The 20,915-nt window shown below is 45.6% G+C and overlaps 1 protein-coding gene across 1 annotated transcript in view; it reads left to right on the top strand.

Moving 5' to 3' along the window:
• LOC142761685 (allatostatin-A receptor-like) overlaps positions 1-20,915 on the top strand; it is an 85,400-nt gene that overhangs the window by 39,635 nt on the left and 24,850 nt on the right. Inside the window, exon 3 of the mRNA XM_075875619.1 lies at positions 10,954-11,047. The gene's annotated coding sequence lies outside the window, so the exon portion shown is untranslated. The remainder of the gene's footprint in view (positions 1-10,953; positions 11,048-20,915) is intronic.

Here is a 20,915-nt window from a genome sequence, read left to right as displayed (position 1 = left end):
CCCTTAATAACGGCAGCAGGGAAAAAGACCCGCTAGCGCTGGTATGGTAACGTTGTTGGTACATAGATCAGAAACCCCCAGTTGTTTCTATATTTGCAGAACATGACGAAACAGTAAGCCGATCTTCATACTGATTTTGTTAAGCTCGCACCCGCACGAAGAGATTACGAGTTTTCTCGCATTAGTAACTTATGTACTACGCTTTTCGAGCTGCGGCTTGGTAAACAAGGCAAGCATCGAACAAAGTTCGCATTTTGTTAATGCTGTTTCCGAAAAAAGAACGAGTAATTAACACGATTTTGCGGTTTGAAGTGGTATAACAACTATACTTATGAAGCATGTGGGGCAGCGAAGCTCTTGATCACTTCTGACTACATTGTGCTTGGAGTTGACGCGTGTGTTCGAGTTAAGCTACCGCGGTGCGTGGTGACGTGTAATAACCTTCCTGTATTGCGGGAAGCGACATTTCGGACACAGTATAGTTTTAGTTTGGGGGCGAATAAAGCTAATTTGTTAAACTTATTACGCTTGTGTCAGTAACTGCGAAGATGTCGCACAGTTTATATGTGGCGAAACTTTACAGTGAGTATCAACGAAACCTCAGCGTTACAGCACAGGCGATATTCGCATGGCACACAAGTTTCTAAGGAATAACGTAGCAGAATAAGTTTTCATAATGCAGTCTAGTGTTCATGGTTTTGCTTACATTCGCAGTTCCTTCTTGTTTTATATTGTTTATTCTGAGCCTGTTTTTTATTTTAACCTCAATTGCATGTCCCGTGTCGTAACGTTTGGGTTCTTCATTGCCTATACCGACAATCAATACCACCGCAATCAAAACAGAGAAGAGCTTTCGGGCTAGAGATCGGAAACGGTATAAAAAGAGGCCGTTCCTTCTTCCGAATCACGACAGACGGCAAGGGTTACGATAATCTCCATTTTTCTCAGCCTGACACCTATTGCTGTTTTAATGAATCTTTTCAATAGCGACACTGTTAAAGCTGCCAGTAAAACGTTCGTTAACAGGAAACTGCTGCTGCTCCGTTGCCATATCAACCTACAAAGCCGCGCGCCACCTGTGCTAAATATATCCGAGCCGCCACCGAGCCGTCACCACAGCAGCCACCAATTTCAAGCACTGAAGTCTTTCTTGGGGACCTTCGCCGCAAACATTTTAGTGTGTTTGTCTGTCGGTCTGCACATTTGTCTGTTTTTTCACTCTTAACAGTACCGGGTACTCTGAACGGCACCAGACGGTACCCTTAACGGCCGACCTCATTCGCAGTGCCCACCAATGTTGCTCAAGCTTCAGCGTTCGTTTTTGTGCAATTGTCAATTGAAAAGCAATTATTGCGCATATATGAGACACCATATCAACACGTATATATTCTCTATGTGCTTCTTTTACTAGAAAAGGCACACAAGAGTAATTATTAGGACCGTAACGTTTAGCACGCTGCTCTGACCATGCAACGCTTGCACGTAAAGGCGAGTGTTTCCATCGTTTCGCTCTGCGGCACAAGCTGATGATAAACCAGCATCAAGATTCAAGCTTTGTTCAACTTAGTTAAAGTTTTAATTTCATACGACAGCGTTTCTTGGGATACTTGAACACAGACATTTTGGTCTGTGTGTGTGTGTGTAAGTGTGTAACAAAACTCATTAATAAGTATGCACTTAGTGGTTGAAGGGCGCACTAGGGGCCAAATAGAGTTGGCGCTTTCGGGTATCACTTAATGCCGTTTGAAGTATTGTTATGATGGACAAACAGACAAATGTACAGACAGACAGACAGACATACTGACAATCAGTCAGTCTGTCTGACCAAAATTTTGTGTAGAAGTACGGCAAGAAAGTCTATCGTCTTTAAAACCAGCATGTACAATTAGCGCGCGCGCGCTGGTACAATCTACTGTGTGTGTGCGTGCGTGTGTGCGTGTGTGCGCGTGTGTGTGCGTGTGTGTGTGCGTGTGTGTGTGCGTGTGTGTGCGCGTGTGTGTGCGCGTGTGTGTGCGCGTGTGTGTGCGCGTGTGTGTGCGCTTGTGTGCGTGTGTGCGCGTGCGCGTGTGCGCGTGTCCGCGTGCGCGCGCGTGCGTGTGTGTGTGTGTGTGTGTGTGTGTGTGTGTGTGTGTGTGTGTGTGTGTGTGTGTGTGTGTGTGTGTGTGTGTGTGTGTGTGTGTGTGTGTGTGTGTTTGTGTCTCACGCAAAACTATTTAGCCTCCCAGCCAAATTCAAAGCCCTTGCTGAAAGCTCAGCCATATTGAACTGGTAGATGCGTTCATACTTGTGAGCATAGTCGACCAAAAAGCAAGTATTACGCGTATGTGAGACTCAACCTCAATACGCAAGCAAAAGGTAGTGTGCTCCTTCACTAAAAGTTACATATATACGAGACCTTAGTGTTTCTTTGGCTGCTCTGAAAATGCGACGCAATGCACGAAAGAAGGCCGACAGAAGACTGTCATCTTTTCACGTTATTTCTTTTTTAACACCATTCTGCGACGTTTGCGCCAGTAGCGCATCGCTAACGTCCATGCACGGAAAGTCCCGTCAAAAACATACATCTCCCATTCACCGCGCATGGCATCCAAGAGAACGGCAGAATTCCTGCAAACTGTATACATTTTCGTTCTTGCAATCCCACAAGTCCCTTTTAATGAAACTCGCCGCGCCGGCTCCAGCATTGCCGTTAACGAATTTCACTGTAGCGTTAACATGATCAGAATGTATGAGATAGTTTGTTTCTGAGCATATACAGAGAAGACACATATTTTTTTTTCCTTTGCTCTCCTATACATATGTGACCGGTTCTCCGGGCCAGTAAATCCTGAGATTGCGGCACTCCGTTTTCTGGTCATGATTCCCGTTTCCGCGTTCTCCTTTCCAACTCCCTAATATAGCGGCCTCTAAGAACGTGCGTTGAATGCACACTGGTACAAACTAGGACACTGATCTTTCTAAAACAGCCACTGAATATCTTTTAGGATTCTGACCGCACTTTCCCGCAACACTACTTTCCCGTATCGCTCTTTTCAAGTAATGCATCCACGTTGTTTTGTTTTTCTCAGCTATACGCTTCTTCCGCAACACATAGGGCAGGCCACGAAAATAAATCCATAAAAGAGGTGGTGCGCCTGTGAGGGATAAGCTTTATGGGCGAGCTGTATATAGTATAGGATGGACATACGGGGACCGGAAATGGGGGCACAATTGAAAGCTCTTTATGCCGTTCTGTGTGTCCTTTACACTTCGCGTTTTTCTCGTTCGCACTGTTTATAAGATGTGTGTCGCAATGGTGCCCCCATGTTGCCATGGCTACCGAGGAAGGGCAGGACTTGAAAACGTGGGTAAGGGGTATCACACAAACACACGCACGCATGCACGCACTTTACACACACACGTACATTTACACCAACACCAACCTACATATATACGTGCAGATGAACACAAAAACACACACGCGCAAACACACACTGACACACACACGTACACGTGTGTGTTTTACGTTAATGGGACTGCAGTGAAGAAGGACTGGAGGTGACGATGCGTTCCAAGATAAATCGGACTGACACACTGATACCATTGTTAGTGAAAATCAGCGAGGAATAAACTTCCAAGGCGAAACGTGAGTGAAGAACAACAAAAAAATAGATTGGGTGCAACAGCTGCGCGACGTAGCGCAAGACAATTAGCGTTAGTATACAGAATACTGGCTGGCTAGCAAAAGGTCGAGTACAGAGACTAAAGGATCGGAAATATATTTACTCATTCCGCTAAGAAGAACAAAAATACTTTCACGCGTCTGCATTTTTGAACCTTATTTACGTGAAAGGGCAGCGACAGCAGTGCCATGAGAATAAAAAGTTCGAGATAAAAGTAAGTGAAGTATACATGAACAGACTGGGTCCCAGAAACCGGACATGCAGCCCACACGGACAAACTAAAACTGCGAGCTAATTTTCGCTGTGATTTGTTTGTAACAATGCGATTACAGTATTGCTATGGTGCCTTATCCGCAAGTAACGTCCAAACATAAACCAGATTTTGCTAGGGAAACTGGTGACAAGACTATGTTATTTTGATGCTTTCTTGCTTTTCGTTTTGCTAATCACCCTCAGATATTCATGTTTGTATTATGGTTATCTTTAGCACTGTCGAATAAGCCAGTAATAATTTGTTCTTCAAGGACTCAAGATTCGGTGTCAGTTTTGCTTTTTCTGGACGAGTGATCATGCTTATCTAGACCTTTGTCAGATCGGCAGTCAAAACCATGACCAAAGAACTACCAGAAAAGCAGAAATGTGCTAATCAAGTGTCTATACCTAGAAAAGTCTCTACTGTTCATCAAGGTATTTTTCATTTAGTGGTTACGTCTCTCCGAAAATATTCACCCACGTTTGCTCCTATGTCTCCCCTCCCTTATATTTAGGACCGGTGGTGAGCAGTAGGAAAGCGATTGGCGTGAAGGACGAAACTACTCAGAAAAGAGAGCGCAATCAACATCACTGGCTTACAATGAAGGTTTGTTCATGAAAACGACGTAATAAGTGCGTTGTCGAAAACGAAAAGACAGATGGAACACATAAACGATAAGCAATGATAATATAGGCAAAACTTCAGCATCATCAGGGCATATGGCAGCGCGTACTAGGTTACAAAGCGAACACACGCACAAAGGGTTGATACAAGCGCTGATAGCAATTGTTTGTGTACATGTTCGTTGTGTAACCTGGTGTGCGCTGTCATATGCCCTAATGACATACCAGCTAGCCCACCAGTACGTTTCAAGCAGCACCACCGCATACCGCGTACATTGCATGACCAGCCATCTAAAAGTGATTAATGTCCTTGTATGAAAAGCAATTGAAGGCCAGCTCAAACCTACACTGCCAAGCCAACTCATTTTCAATGTCTCCTGGATTTATCCGTGCCAGCTGTTGTGAGATTAGTAGAATTTTTTTTTCGGTTTCAGAGGAACACGCGTTTGTGCGCGTCGACGACTTATTACTATTAGTGGACTTGTCGCGAGCGCTGGCACAAGCCTAACTTGAAGGACGTGTACAGTCGCGCTCACTATGAGTAGGAACGCGCTGGCTCTGGTTTATTTGATAGCATTCTTGAAACACGAGCCCAACAAACAATAAATCGGACAAGAAAGTGCCACTAATTAGGAAAACTTGAGTCACCCAATTTTTCAGTGGTGGTACCATTTTGGAGTGTTTGCATGATTTTCAGTACAGACAGTGTGTTGCAGTTCGCCTGGAGTCTGACAGCCCCACCGCGGTGGTGTAGTGGCTAAAGTACTCGGCTGCTGACCCGCAGCTCGCGGAATCGAATCGCGGCTGCGCCGGCTGCATCTCTGATGGAGGTGGAAATGCTGTAGGCCCGTACGCTCAGATTTGGGTGCACGTTAAAGAACCCCAGGTGGTGAAAGTTTCCGGAGCCCTTCACTACGGCGTCTCTCACAATCATATGGTGGTTTCGGGACGTTAAATCCCACATATGAGTCATGTCAATCGTGACTGTGCACATAATAGAAATTTTCGCACAAACAGACCATACAAACTCTGCTTTTGTCCCGCCTTCTAGAGCATCGATGCGAAAATAGACAACACCTGTAGATACTGCTATGTAAAGCACATGTTCAAGAGTATGCACGCACGAAGAACTGTTTAAACTTGAGATTAGTAGTTGTTTGCATTGTATAGCTCCGAAATTCGACATCTTTGTATAACCAGGAAAAAACTTAACGCTGTGAGATATCATATTTATGTTTCGCACCCTTCGTTCATGCAATTTAGTTTTATCCTTTATCCAACAAAAATGCGAAGTCTTGCGTCGTCCGTTCCTCAAATCTGGACCTGCGAGCTTTCTGAATTTTGTTATAGTGATAAACACAAACAGGTTTCACTAGACTAATAACGATATGCTAACATGGTCTAGCCAACAGAGTAGCAATTGTCCTAAGAGCTAGTGCAGACTGGAGACATTATTTTCTATGCAGCTATATATTTCCCACGACCTCTAATTGGTTTATTTTGGTGCGTTGAAACGTTGAAGAAAGATTGAGAATCGTGCTAGTGTCAAGTACTCCAGCAGAAGCGAATTGGTGCATACACGTCTTTATGTGAACCTTGAGGGCTGTTCCAAGAAGCAAATCAACCTGATTGTCTAAGAACTAAAGGAAAGGAGACGAGTGGAAGCCGTGACAACATACCAGATAGAAAAATTCATTGCCCTGAGTGTGAGCGTAGAGTGAGATTGGCTATTGCTTCGAGGCAAAGGTAATTAAATCCACACCGCGCCTACTATGACCCGTGTCCTTGAAAACGAAGATTACAAATACAAACCACGTACGCCTGGGTCGACGAAGTGCACACGCACACACCTACGCGAGAATTGCTTCAGTGAGCGTGGGCTTGCAGTGTTTGAACTGTGCTCGAACGAAATGGCAATATCGTGGCGGGTGCCGTATTGTGCTTTCTGATTGAACGAAACACAACGAGACGTCTGTTGGTTATCGCACACACAGCGTCATTTTTTTCGCTATTGTGCACTGTAAGTAAACGGAACGATGATTGTTTATAAATACGCGTGTATTAGCTTATTTCTCGCCATATCACTTATAAGTGGGCGCATTTATTTCAATTCTGTAAGAACAGCCCCATCAGCCGTGTACGATACTAGTTGGAAAACCTCCGCTTCCCTCCAACATCACATAAGAAAACAAAACTCTACGGTACTTGATTACGCAGTCTTCCAAGTGAGCCGCTCTGAGAGCGTCGTTGTTGTCCCTTTGAGATGCTGCACGGACTAATAAGTTTTGACTGTTCACAGATAACATTAGTGTGTCTTACTTGGTCGATCCCATAGTAATGATTTTGCTAGGTCATCACAGACACTAGTTCTGTTGGATTTTTACTCCCCCTCTTCACCTACCCAAGTACAGGGCAGCCAACACTTGTTAACCTCCATGCGTTTCCTTTATGTTTCCTTTCCACACGAAACTGTTTTAAGCCGCATTCCACGAAGATATCACTGACACATTTCCGTCACGGAAATGACGTCGAAAAAATACACGTGATCAGAAAGAAAAACGTTCTGTCAGCGGGCGTTGAAACCGTTACCTGTCGGTCCAGGACAACATATGCCGAGCATGTTATCCACTGCACGACGTTTTGCACACCCTTTCACAAAAATAAACTATCCTATAGTTTATAGAATTCCGCTGCCTTGCCTCGGTCATTTTTTTCCCATCTCTCCCTGTCTCGTTTTCCTTTCTGCAGCTCAAATAAGAAACACAGCCTTGTCCCGTGCTTTTCATTTCAAAACATATAGTCGCATGTATCTTCATACACGTTGACATGGTTCAAACCTAGCTGTCCCAGATAAGATTGTATCTCCAGAAATATATCATGCTAAAAGAGAGTAAAGGAGGATGGCTGTGTATTCATTTCCATTCTTTGCACATTCAGATTTACGGCTCAAGATATTTGAGATACAATAAAACTGCACCAAGGCGGGGGTGGTGATAGGGTTGCCACAAGCGTAGTTAGTCTAGCCTATTGGCCGGTAATCGATCTGCCTGAGCATCTTCTGAATAAAAGCGGTTCGTCGCCAAATGTCACACAGCGCAGATTCTCGCAGAAAAGGCATCAAAATACGTCGCACACTTCACCTCGCTGCCGTGGTTTTTTCAGGAACAATGACATCCTCAACTGTCGATCCCCCCGTGCCTGTGACAACCTCCTTGCAAGCCTGCGTATCACTGCTGCTCTTTCCCTCTCAAAACGCAGGCAAAGTCAGATAAAATGTTCGATGTCACCGATAAAACAAAATTGCGCTTTCCACCCTGAGTCCAACATTTAAACAAAGAAATAAAATGAACGAACTAAACTTCGTAGCACGAGCTCAATTAATTAAATGCATGATAACCTGTATCTTGAACCCCTTTCATTAAATGACTATGTGCTATTATGGCTTCTGTCTTGTCATTTATACCTGCATAAATGCAGCATATAAGATTACTTAAGCATGTGAACCTTTCACTTGGCTGCAATTTGGCTTTACAAATTGAATGAGTAAATGACTTGACGAATAGTTCGTCAACGAATATAAATCTGGTTAAGTGGCTTCAGTTAAAAAAAATCAAAGCATATCCACGGGATGAAAGATGACGAGTGGGCGAAGCTCTGGGAAAAATCATCGGTGAAACTGCGAATCTTCCATGTGTAATTCGCCCAGTCGATCATAATCTAAAGACATCATGAGGAATACTTTGTGTGTGTATATAGTAAAATCAACATTTATTTGTTCTTAGAGGTGATGGATGGCTTGCGATGTTCCATCATTAAGACACCTTTATGGTCCGTGATATGAAGGGTCAGCGGTTCCTGTATAAGTTGCAGTAGAAAAATCGCAAGTACTAGGTCAATGCATGTTCCTTGAATCGTGGTTGGTTTTATATGGTCATACAATGTACATTTGAGTGCATACCTAGAAGCCACATGTTGGATAAGCCAATTATTTGTCGTGTCTGCGATATCAACGTTGAAATCCCCAACGAGTGTGGACGGTGCATTCTTGTACTATGTTTAAATTTTATCACATACAAGCATCATCAACTACAAGTACCACCATCTAGTTCCACATACAAGTGACACCATCAGTGGCACATACCCGCTCTTGGGCGGGTATGTGCCACTGCTGGCTACGTACATCACCAACAACAAACCCCATCAGATGTACAGACCCACGCCCCAAGGAGCTTCGCCCATAAAACGAAAAAAAAGAACGTAGAAGACGTGGAGAGCAAATAAGCTCACGATGGTTTTATGTTTGCTCTATGGGGTCGTATATCAGCCAGCTCATGAAAATATTTGATCAGAAAAAATTAACAGCGTATCTGCATGATTCACTGCAAAGGACGCTGGAAAACAATATCTCAAAAGTAAGGCATCCTTGACGGTTATTCAGAACCACCTTGAGTAACATCACCGTTATAAGTTAAGGAATGAAAAATATATCCGTATACTCTAACGTTTGCGGCACATTTTTAGCGCCTTTATCTTAAAAATATTTCAAAAAGCTTGCTGAGAATACTGAAGCGCCATCTAGGGGTAATAGGTTGCACCAAAAAACAAATGAGACCCAACCTTGCAACGTAGTCAGAAGAGAAGTAATCATACTTTCGCATGAACACCTTCGAATTCCCGGGGAGAAATCGAATATCTAAAGACAACTTCAGTGGCAGTTGCAACCTCTCCTCCATCGAGACGCTTCAGCAGCGAAGGTGTTTTCCCTGCAAGTAACCCTGCGGCTGAAACGACCTATACCGTTTCTCAGCTGAATCCCCTTCTTCAACTTCTCCCTTTTTATCTCACTCGCTGTCACTTTGTCTTTGTGACGTGCTGTCAGCCTTGGTGTCCTATATTGCCATGTTCCATTATTAATGGTATATAAAAACGAAACCAATATATATTGATTGATAAAAAAGTATTTCCACAAAAACTAAACGTATATGAAGCGTCAGTAGAAAAGCCACGAAGTATTGCATTTTTGTTCAAACGCTGATGTAGCATGTATTTGCTTTTTTTTTTCTAACTGATCGATGGGCTGTCATCGCTTTAGCAGGCCGATTATATTGCCCCGTGTGGCTTCCCAGCAGAACACGATCAAGAGACATGTCTTTCGGAGCCCCGTGAACGCCGGAAATAGGAGCACGGACGACCCATTGTCGTTAACGACGGCTCCTTTGAAAGCGAAAAAAAAAGGGGAGGGGGTGGGGGAGACGGGGGCAGAAAAAAATTGACGCCCTGTTCTGGGGTTAGCGATTGTGTTAACTGCGTGTCATCGCTTACAGGTTTGACTCATCAGCAAGTTTACTTTGCCAGTATTTTTTACTTTGTCTGCAGTGTTCGGGTCAGTAATCTGTACCACATTAGCAACATTGATTGAGTAAGCCTAACATTTACGTTTTCTTTACCAATTCTAGAAACTCTCCCTTATGGTTTTCGTTTTTTTACCTGCAACAATTGGCTGAACTTTTTTATACTGGTTCAATTTTGTTAGTTTTTTTGGGAATGTTTTGTTCTTACGCTCTAAAACTTACATAAATTGAATAGCCGAAGTGTTGAAACCAGAATCTCTTTACGCAAGCCAGCTGAAAAAGAAAAACAGAACATACAGATTGGATAGCCGAAAAACAAATTCCATTTTTTGTGATAATCCGCTCATTCTTATTATATAGTTTTTTTTTTAAATCCAGATGGTCACAACTGCATTGGACATTAGGGTTTTTCGTGCAGTCGTATGAGAGCTGCATGTTGCCTGCATAAAATCATGACCTACTCGCTCTTAAACCTTTCTCCTACGAGAGAAAAAAATGCACACATCTTTTTCACCTATATAATAAAAAATGCCTTTTAAAGAATACTGAAAAACTCATGTTGACCATCTTCACATATTTTGTAACATACATGAGGAGCGTACATGATCAATACTCACTCAATTTTCTAAAGTTATGCATGTGGAGACATGAATGGCGGCAGGCATTTGTCTTGAAATGTGCCAGTGTTGTATTGGGGTTGCGTAGTGGGAGGTCGAGTGCTGTTGTTTGGGTAGGGGGAAGGTGCTGGAGTTGTTTAGGGGAGGAGTAAGGACCACCTTCGCCACGCATCCCCCCCTCCCCCGCCTGTCGATGCCAAAGTGTGAATCACGTGGCGCTAGCATTCAATATATATAGGAGGGGAAATGTTTAGCAAATCTTTGTACGTACGCCTGCAAGCAAGAGTGTAAGTGAATGAAAGCATTTAGCAACTATTTATTACCTGCCGCGAGTGCTAATGGAAGTGTGGTAGTGCTTCTATTTTCATCCCAAAAGAATTACCTGATCACTATAGTTTCAAACACGTACGTGATAGCCATACTGACATCTTCCTATTGATTTCACAGATTTGGCAAACCAGTCACCCGCCAACACTTCGATAGCCGCCGTTACTGAGCTCAGACGATTGTGACTGCAGAGCGGCGCAGCACATTTAAGCAGGTGAGATTCTTGAGGCATATTTATGTTTTTTCTTAGGGAAGAAGAGAGAGAGAGAGAGATAAATATGCAAGGAAAGGCAGGGAGGTTAGCCAGAGGCACATCTGGTTTGCTACCATGCACTGGGGAAGGGATGAAGGGGAGAAAAGAGGTTGCAGAGGGATGAGAAGGTACACACAACCACGAGCACACTCGGGGAGCACACACAGTCTACAGGCGGTCGCTCAGGTTCGTTGACTTTAAGTAAAGTAGGAGTGCTTTAGTCGCTTTCTGCACAACTGAGGCAGATGCCCAAGGTCCTAGAATCTTCCGCACACAAAATGGTCTGTAGTCAAATTGATTCAAAACCATCCGGAGCTGGCATCGCTGTGTGTCGTGGCAAGCGCAGCTGCACAGGACGTGTTCAATGGTCTCGTCAGTTCCGCAGTAGTCGCATGTAGAGGTGTCTGCCATACCAATGCGAAAAGAGTACACCTTTTTAAATGCAATACCCAACCAAAGGTGGCAAAACAGTGTCGCATCGGAGCGGAAAAGTTGTGATGGTAGCTTTATCTTGAGCGAAGGATCCAGTTCATACAATTGATACCTTTGGAAGCTGGTAGACGACCAGAACGTCCGTGTAAGATCTTGAGCCAGCAGGTAAAGTTGTCTTGCTACATCATTCCTTGATAGAGGAGTCGGGACCACACGGGTTCCTTCATGGGTTGAGTGGGCTGCATCATCAGCTCATTGGTTTCCGGTAATACTGATATGTTCAGGCAGCCATCAATATATAATATCATGCCCTCGTGCTAGAGCTTCATGATGGCAATGTCTTATTTCATGTACCAATTGTTCATGATTCCTGCTACGCATGGCATTAGGCTTCATGATGGCAAGGTTTCATGATGGCGATGTCTTAATTCATGTACCAATTGTTCATGATTCCTCCTACGCATGGCATTAGGGAAGAAAATTGTGACGGGGAGGAGGGTGTGACAGTGGTGCGTCTGCGTACCAAAATCTGAAGGGTGAGAAATGATTGTCTGGCCAATCGGTAAATTTTGGTGAAGTTATTAAACAATACAAAATACGCTATGCACGAATAAACCTTGCGGGCAGACTGCATCGCCAATCCTGACCACAACGTTTCTGCCTGTACTGCGCATTGTTTCTCTCACTGCTTTCACACGTACGAGGGTCATCAGCATCGCGTGTATTACGATCGTGCTCTACTCCACGTAATTCACGTATTTTATCTGAACAGCCAAGCTGTAAGACAAGACGTTTCACGTGAGTTCACCTGAAAAACCGTAATCCCCATAAGCGGGTATGTGCCACAGAAGTTTGCTCAATCTAACGAATCGCCATCGATCCTCAAAAAAAACACAAAAAAACACGGCAACAGTTAGGACAACGAATTGCTGCCAAGTCACTTTGGCGAATCGAATAGCCCGAACACTTGTAACGAGAAAATATCTATCAAAAAAAAAAAACGGTGGCTGCGAGAAGGTCTAGGCAAATGACGGCGTGCCCGAAGATCCATGAGATGACAGCGCTTGGTTTCAGAGGCAGTTTCCGTCTCAGAAGTTGCTGTCGTGTCTGTGACCCTTTGTGGAATAGTTCGAACCGCCCTGCGCTTAGAATTAACGCAGAGGCAACCTGGTATCATCTCGCTAAAGCAAAGCAATGACCTAGAAACAACCTGGAATCTGCTTCACCTATAGCTAAGACCTTAAAAAAAAGCTAGAAGCAACGAGATTAGTATATAGAATGGCCCTGTAGCGGCGAGGAGGAGGAGAGACGTGAGATGACGTCGAAGGCGGCCGATGGGGTCGTGCCGATCTCGCCACTTTATTGCAGGCCTGAAGCGGAGCCACGTCGACTACCAGCGTCCAAACCGCCAGGCCAGAAGCTCGTTCTAATGGAAAAAATGACGATGGTGATGATGGCACTACAAGGCTCCCCCCCCCCCCCTAGCGCTTTGCGCGATTTGAACGCATATGAAAAAAAGAAAGAGGGTGACAAATGCTATGTACATGAACGGCAGTCCATAAAGTCTTCCTTTGGCAAGTCCAGTTTGTCAACGTGTAGTGACCATCGGGAACCAGTGGGTCTCTGCTGGGCGACACTGAGAGTTGCGCAGTGGACGAAGAAGTAAGCGCTCGATGGAAAGAAATCCGTAATGGCGGATGGCTCGGTCCCAGAGGTCTTCAATCGTGGAAAGCACCTCTGGAATTTCGAGGTCTCGCGCCACTTGTGATGCGTTTCTGTAGGCGAAAGAGAGGCCGTACTCAGTGACGCTGTGAAGCGACGCGTGACTGAGAACGTGCTCAACTGGTGCACTAAAGTGCGGGCTGTAAAGCGTGTCAAATGGGCCCGTGTCGTAGAGGCCGTCGTAGAAGGTGTAGTCACACACGCCGTCCGCAGGCAGCGGCTGCGACTCGTTCGTCGCCGTGCCGAATACGCGGACCACGGGAAATGTCGTCATGGGAGGCTGTGCAGGAAAGACGGGTTCAGTTGTCGCCTCAGTCACTGTCGAGGTATTCGACGCTGGTGGACTGGTGGCAGTGCTTGTTCCCATGCTTTCAGTTGGCTCCACAGTGGTTGTAGTTAGGTCTGTTGACTTGACAGACGTCATAGACAGTTCAGTTGGCTGGTCAGACGTCGTTGGCAGCTCAGTTGGCTCAACAGATGTCGTAGGCAGTTGAGTTGGCTCCACAGATGTCGTAGGCTGCGGCGCCGGTATAGGCGCGGGCCGCGGTGTGGCCTTGTGCTGGGCTGCCCGAGGAGACTGGGACCGGGTGGTCGCCGCTGCCGAAGGCGTCGTCATGTTCGCGCTGCCGCTCGGCAGCTTGGGCAGGATCTGTGGCTGTTTCGGCTGGATGAGCCGGGGGGCACCAGAGGTGCGAGGACTGGTGCTGGCCAAAACCACCTGTGCGACGCCGGGTCTCGACGCAGGTGCCTGCTGCGGCGCCACGGGCAGAGGGGCGACGGTGGCAGTTGCTTTGGTGGTTGCCGGTGTCGACGCCGACGATGAGGGCAGGCTCTGGCTCCGCGAAGACACGGCGCTGGGGCCCGTCATAGACCACGAAACAGAGACAGGCACAGGGGCGGGGAGCGGGGACGCCGAGGGTGGTCGGCTGCTGGCCGGGGAGGTGCGAGTGGAATGTGGCGAGGCACCCGGCAGGCCATTGCTGGCACCAGTGGCAGGTGGCGGACCGGCAGGGGGCACCGTCGAGGAGCTGACCAGCAGCTGCGGCGAGGAGGAGGCCGAGACGTCTGAGCTGGTGGTCGCGGAAACGGCGAGGGCCACGGTGTCACGTGCCGTCGCTTGCTCTGCGTGCGCTTGCGTGCGTACCTTGCTCTGCGACGCCGGGGAAACCTGCCTGGTGCGGGTAAACGGAAGCGGATGGTATGTGTTGCCGCTGCGGGCGAGCACCGCAGTGCAGAGGGCATCGTAAGGCTGCGGGCTGGTGCTTGAAGTGGCAGCGAGATGGCGCAACTCTACCGGTAGGGCGTCGAGAAGAATGGCGTGCATCAGCAGCTGGTCCGTGACGCCATTCACCGCAAGAACGGCGTCGAGTTGCATAAACCATACCTTTGGGTAGGTCGATTGGAACGGCGGCACTGGCGGGCAGAGTTGCGGGAACATGGCAGCGGGCCGTTCGGCGAAGGGCGTGTTCTCCGGGTCACCAATGTAGCGACGAGAGAAGAGACGACGTGAGATGACGTCGAAGGCGGCCGGTGGGGCCGTGCCGATCTCGCCACTTTATTGCAGGCCTGAAGCGGAGCCACGTCGACTACCAGCGTCCAAACCGCCAGGCCAGAAGCTCGTTCTAATTCTCGCGCAGCTCGAGCTCGCGCCAGCTGCGCGAGAGACGCGGCGCGGTGATGGAAAAAATGACGATGGTGATGATGGCACTACAGCCCAATTTCCCTGTTTCAATGCTTGCAAAGCCTTGTGCAAATTTCGGCATTTCGCTCCCTCGCGGAAGAAAGATCAGTATCAAAACCTGAAGGCAGCTCTCTTACAATATATAAGAGATTCAGTAGGAAGAAAGCCTGACAGCTTTTGCGAACGAATTAATGCATCAAAATGTAAAAAAAGAAAAGAAAAAAAATTCCGCCATATCCACGAAGTGAATGATGATGAGTGGGCGAAGCTCCGGAGGTAAACCTGGTAAACCATGAATCCTCTGTACATTTTGCCCACTCGATTTTATTACATCGCTCCCCCTAGCGTACGTCGCCGCACTAAATCGAACGATTGCCTTCAACCAATGACACGCGCCATATGTGACATCATTCCTATTTTATAAGATCTCGCGTCTTTCATCAACTACAAGTACCGCTTTCTAGTTTATAACATTTTGCATCTTTTCATCATCAGCTACAAGTACCACCATCTAGTAAACACTACAAGAACTAAACAACAGGTGGCTACATACAGGAGACGGTACCGCCATCTAGTGAACACTGCAAGAACTAAACTAGAGGTGGCTACATACAGGGGACGGTACCGCCATCTAGTGAACACTGCAAGAACTAAACTAGAGGTGGCTACATACAGGCTACAGGGGACGCACAGCCCACGCCCTAAGGAGCTTCGCCCCTAAAAAAATTACGGCATATTCACGGGGTGAATGATGATGAATGGGCGAAGCTCCGGAGGGATTCATCGGTAAACTGTGAATCTTCCGTGTAATTCGCCCAGTCGATCATCATGTAAAGACGTGAGAAACGCTGTGTGTGTATATACACAAATCAACTTTTTTTTGTTCTTAGACGATGGATGGCTTGCGATGTCCCTTCATTATGACGGCTTTATGGTCTGTGAAACGAAGGGAGAGCGGTTCCTGTATAAGATCTCGCGTCTTTCATCAACTACAAGTACCGCTTTCTAGTTTATAACATCTTGCATCTTTTCATCATCAGCTACAAGTACCACCATCTAGTAAACACTACAAGAACTAAACGAGAGGTGGCTACATACAGGAGACGGTACCGCCATCTAGTGAACACTGCAAGAACTAAACTCGAGGTGGCTACATACAGGGGATGGTACCGCCATCTAGCGAACACTGCAAGAACTAAACTAGAGGTGGCTACATACAGGCTACAGGGGACGCACAGCCCACGCCCTAAGGAGCTTCGTCCCTAAAAAAAGCGTTCACAATGAACCTGAAATAGTATTTCTAAAGTTCACATAAGCAATATCTAAATACGCGACAGTGACATTACTTGATTAGTACGAAAAACTTTTGAACGGCGAATGGCGCTGGGGCCATTGTTTCTGTGAGTCGAGCTTTCGTTCATCACTGGCACGCAGGGGATCCGGGTTCGAATCGCCTTGATCACAGGAGCAACTCCCTTCTTTCGCGGGAGCACAAAGACCACTTCGCTCGCTGCCTTAGCCACGTTTACGAAAAACGTGAACGCGACGTTCTCTTTTCGTAAAACAGAACGCTGCTAACATACGAAGAAGTCAGAATAGTGGCGGTCGTTCTTGCCTGTCCTGAATATACCTGCTCGTTCGTGCGTGCGTCTTTCTTTCTGCTTGAACAGCGCGCTTTAAGTGTCGACCCGAGACAGCTATAATCTCGCGCTTTTCCTGTGAACGCTCATTTCGTACATGGTTTCTGCTTGAGGTGCGCGCTGCAAGTTTCGAGCTGCTTCACGTTCGTCATGTCGCTTCGAAATTTGTTGCTATAGAGTTCATTCGTTCTCTCAAGCACCGGAACTATGCAGAATTACGCTCAACTACCTCTGCGAAGGCATGTTTCACTTTCGTTTTATACCGATATCTAGAAGGAGGAATCACCCAAGTTTTACTTGTATTATTACTATTATTATTATTATTATTATTATTATTATTATTATTATTATTATTAATATATTGCCTTCGTATCTCGCACACCAGGATGTGTCTTTTTCAACTTCATTATACGTCTGTAATTAGAGGCGTCTTTGCTCATTCAAGCAGTAACAACTCTGTACGAGTCTTAAGGATTCCTAAGGATATATCATCCTCGCTTAGATTGAAATGATTCTGGGTATGAGTCTAACATGATCGCTGTAAAAAGGCTGCACTGTTATTGCCATCACCTCTCTGTCCAGAAGATCATTTTATTCCTTTGCACGCGCATTCGTGGCATCATATCTTGCTCTTTACTTCTTAACTGGACTATGTTGCTAAATGTTTTTTATTTACTTTCAAGCTAGCTCACGGTATTATATCATTTCCTGTACTTCTACCACATTGGGTTATCTAAGAGAGTGCGCCGTTTCATGCACCCGCCTGCTTCTTAATTGCAACACTGTCGTGCACAGAAGATAATCTCTGTAAAGCTCAACTAGTTTATCCTGAGATATCTAACACTTCACAGTCATTGTCTCTGTAGGTTCTTTGGTCTGTTTTAACGCACTCTGTGTTCAGAAAGAGTGTTTTGCGATTGTGAGTACCTTGTACTCCACTATGGGAGACCATTGAGCCGTCCCGATTTACAGGCTCCTGACGCTTCACCCCATACAAAATATTCATTTCGTCGTTCAGCATGCTATGTATAAAGTCGTATGTGCGTGATTCTGTGGTTAATTACCCTTCAATATTCTTCCTTACTTATTGTGTTGTGCTAGTGTACACTTCCCTACTGTGTTAACTACTTTGTCTGTGCGCTATTGTCCTTTTTGTTTCTATTATCGTCTCAAGGTTGCCTTTTTCTATTCTTTATTTTTATTGCTTTAGTTTGTGGCGTGCACCATCACTAAGGCCTTATATTTGTGTTTAATCTCGTTAAATAACTGGCTGGTTCATTGATGATTATCGAAATACCACGAAGACCTGTACAATGCTTTAGGTATACCTTGGTCTCTCACGAGCTAAAAAGTAAAAAGGAGAAGAGCAAGCTTGTTGGCATGAGCCTTTTTTGTCATTTTGTTACGCGACAATGTTGGCACTGAAATGTTCACAAAAAGAAACTATCAGTAATAATCGAACTAACAATGAAAAAAATATATGTATATATGGTAACTTTAATGTCCCAAAAAGGTGTTTGCACTTTTGAAGCACTTTTTTGTTTTTTGAATGTGTAGCTACACAGTGGTGTTCTTAGTTTCAGGCCTAATCAGTTTACCGACCGCCGATATTGGCAAAGCTTAGTGTCACCAGAAATCAGAATCTAAAATATTGGGCACCATTCCATCACTATTTCTTTTTTTGTCGCACTTTGAAATCCACTGGACGTTATGTTTATTGCAAGGACGCATAAACCCTTAATGCTCTAGGCATGTTCTTCGTGAGTTAACGACTCATTACGAAGTGAAATAAAGCATTCGAGTCGTCCACTGGCATGTTATTCATTATCTGTTTCACCTTGAATTAGATTAGAAAAAAAGAGAACAGAATCACGTTAACTCTCGGGCGAGTTTTCGAAACTCAGTTTCTGCTGAAATGGGAACCTTACGTCATCACATTTGCCATAATATCGTTATCAACACTGGCATTTAATGCAGAACACAACGAAAGCGTGAACTCAGCATATTGCTCGTCAGGAAGTGGGCTGACCTTTCTCATTACCCGAGGTAATTGTCCATGCCCTTCCACCATCTCACCGACGCACAAGATGCTGACGCACCGTCTCTCAAGGAGGGCTCCATTAGGCGCCACCTAATAACATAAACTGCTGAATAATTATTTTTACTTTGTTCAGGTCTTTTTCTACATAAACGTGTGTTTTACGGGTAGTCATGCTAAGCCTGGAGCTTCAGACACAGTTTTTTTAGGCAGCGGTAAAAAGTTTGTTCTCGTAAAGAAGCTGAGCAAAAAGGGAGTGATCTTTCGGCTCGATTGACCAATATGATTGACCGATAAGCGGGATGCCGCCAAAGCGTTATGATGACCAAAAAGTGAAGGCAATCTTCATCTTCGTTTTATTTTTCGTGAATAATAATAAGCCTCCAGCCCCATCCTCTCTTATCTAAAATTTTCCACACCTGTGCATTGCTCAGCAAAATATGTCCTACGTTTTACCTTGGTGCTGGTCCGTGGTGCGGAGGTTAACCGTCTCTATATCAAATCTCTTGGGAGTGTGACCAAAACGCAGAAAATTTGAACTCTGGTTCAAGCTACACTATTGTCGAAAATTTCGCCCCGCCACGGTGGTCTAGTGGCTAAGGTACTCGGCTGCTGACCCGCAGGTCGCGGGTTCGAATCCCGGCTGCGGTGGCTGCATTTCTGATGGAGGTGAAAATGCTATAAGCACGTGTGCCCAGATTTGGGTGCACGTTAAAGAACCCCAGGTGGTCGAAATTTCCGGAGCTTTGCACTATGGCATCTCTCATTATCATATGGCGGTTTTGGGATGTTAAACTCCACGTATTAATCAATCAATACCTTTTGCTGAAATAGTCTCTTCCTTTGTTCAGTTCATGCGAATGCACAGTTCACCCACTGTAGCTTTCTTTACAGTTTGTCCACAACTTAGCTAGTTTTAATCTTTCCCCTAGTGATTTTTTGAATGATATCATGTTATTCAGCAAGTATAAATTTTCCTTAGAAATTGCTCATAAACATTAGTGTTGCATTAAAGGTAGCACTAGGCATACGATACCACTTGGTGAGCACATACTTGAGCCTGAACATGTGATTTATTTATTAATGAATTTGTTTTTTTAGTTATCTCGTACACACTGCTGGTCTTGAGCAGGAGTGAATTTAAAACGATGTAAAAATAAATGAAACAACATGCAATTACATCTGAGAAAATTTCGCCCCGCCATGGTGGTCTAGTGGCTAAGGTACTCGGCTGCTGACCCGCAGGTCGCGGGTTCGAATCCCGGCTGCGGCGGCTGCATTTCTGATGGAGGCGGAAGTGTTGTAGACCCGTGTGCTCAGATTTGGGTGCACGTTAAAGAACCCCAGGTGGTCGAAACTTCCAGAGCCCTCCACTACGGCGTCTCTCATAATCATATGGTGGTTTTGGGACGTTAAACCCCACAAATCAATCAAATCACTATTGTCGAAAGTTCGAAATAGTAGAAGCACAGCTTTCCAGCTTAGATCTAAAGATGCAATTTGCGCTTCTAAGTCAAGTTAAGGGAGCGGAGAAAGCCACTTGAGCCCTGGACTTGTGGCCCAACAAACGTCCTCCTGAGGACCTCTCTTAGTTTAGTATACCCACCTTCAAAATGAAGTATTGTACTTCTCAAGCTTCAGCCTCGCCTCCTGGAAAGGGCAATCTTTGACTACGGGACGATGTCATCTGAAGACGTGAGCATGTGGAGTTTGTGAAGTCACGATAAAGTTATCGATGACTAACACTTGGTGGCAGTGAAACTGAGAAAATGAGGCAGTGTGAAAGTAGGCGAAGACAACCACGGCGACGTACTTGTCCGAGTTTTTTACTTTCCTTGTTATTGATTCCGCTGCTGGAACCAATGTTAGCTGTGAACCAACTTACTCTGCTGAATACTGATTTGTACCAGATGATGTCGTCATAAAAATACCGTGCCCATAGGCATTGGCAGTGTTCTCAATTAGAGGCGGAGAAGGGCGACTCAAGTTGCATTGCAGCGCTTCGCTACCCTGCATGTCCTGCCCAAGTCAGCAAAAAAATTGAACTTCGCCACTTAAGCAATAAAATCACGGCATATTAACTGAGTGAATGATAATGAGTGAGGCGAAGCGTCCGTGCATGCGTCCATGCGTCTAATCGTGTTTGTGAATGCACACGGTGCACGTGTAACACCGACGAGACGGGAGCCAAGGAAGCCGAGCGCAAGCATTTTCAACGCGCCCACCACTCTGCTTCGTTCATGCCCCACCAACGATTCACCACGTGCGGCTACTATCCAGGAGACTGAGAGAGGCATTCGTTCTCCACGTACCCAG

The sequence above is a fragment of the Rhipicephalus microplus genome, chromosome 10 (genome assembly GCF_043290135.1).
Source record: "Rhipicephalus microplus isolate Deutch F79 chromosome 10, USDA_Rmic, whole genome shotgun sequence".
In the NCBI taxonomy this organism is placed as follows: Eukaryota; Metazoa; Arthropoda; class Arachnida; order Ixodida; family Ixodidae; genus Rhipicephalus; species Rhipicephalus microplus.
This window is presented reverse-complemented; position numbering and strand designations above follow the sequence as displayed.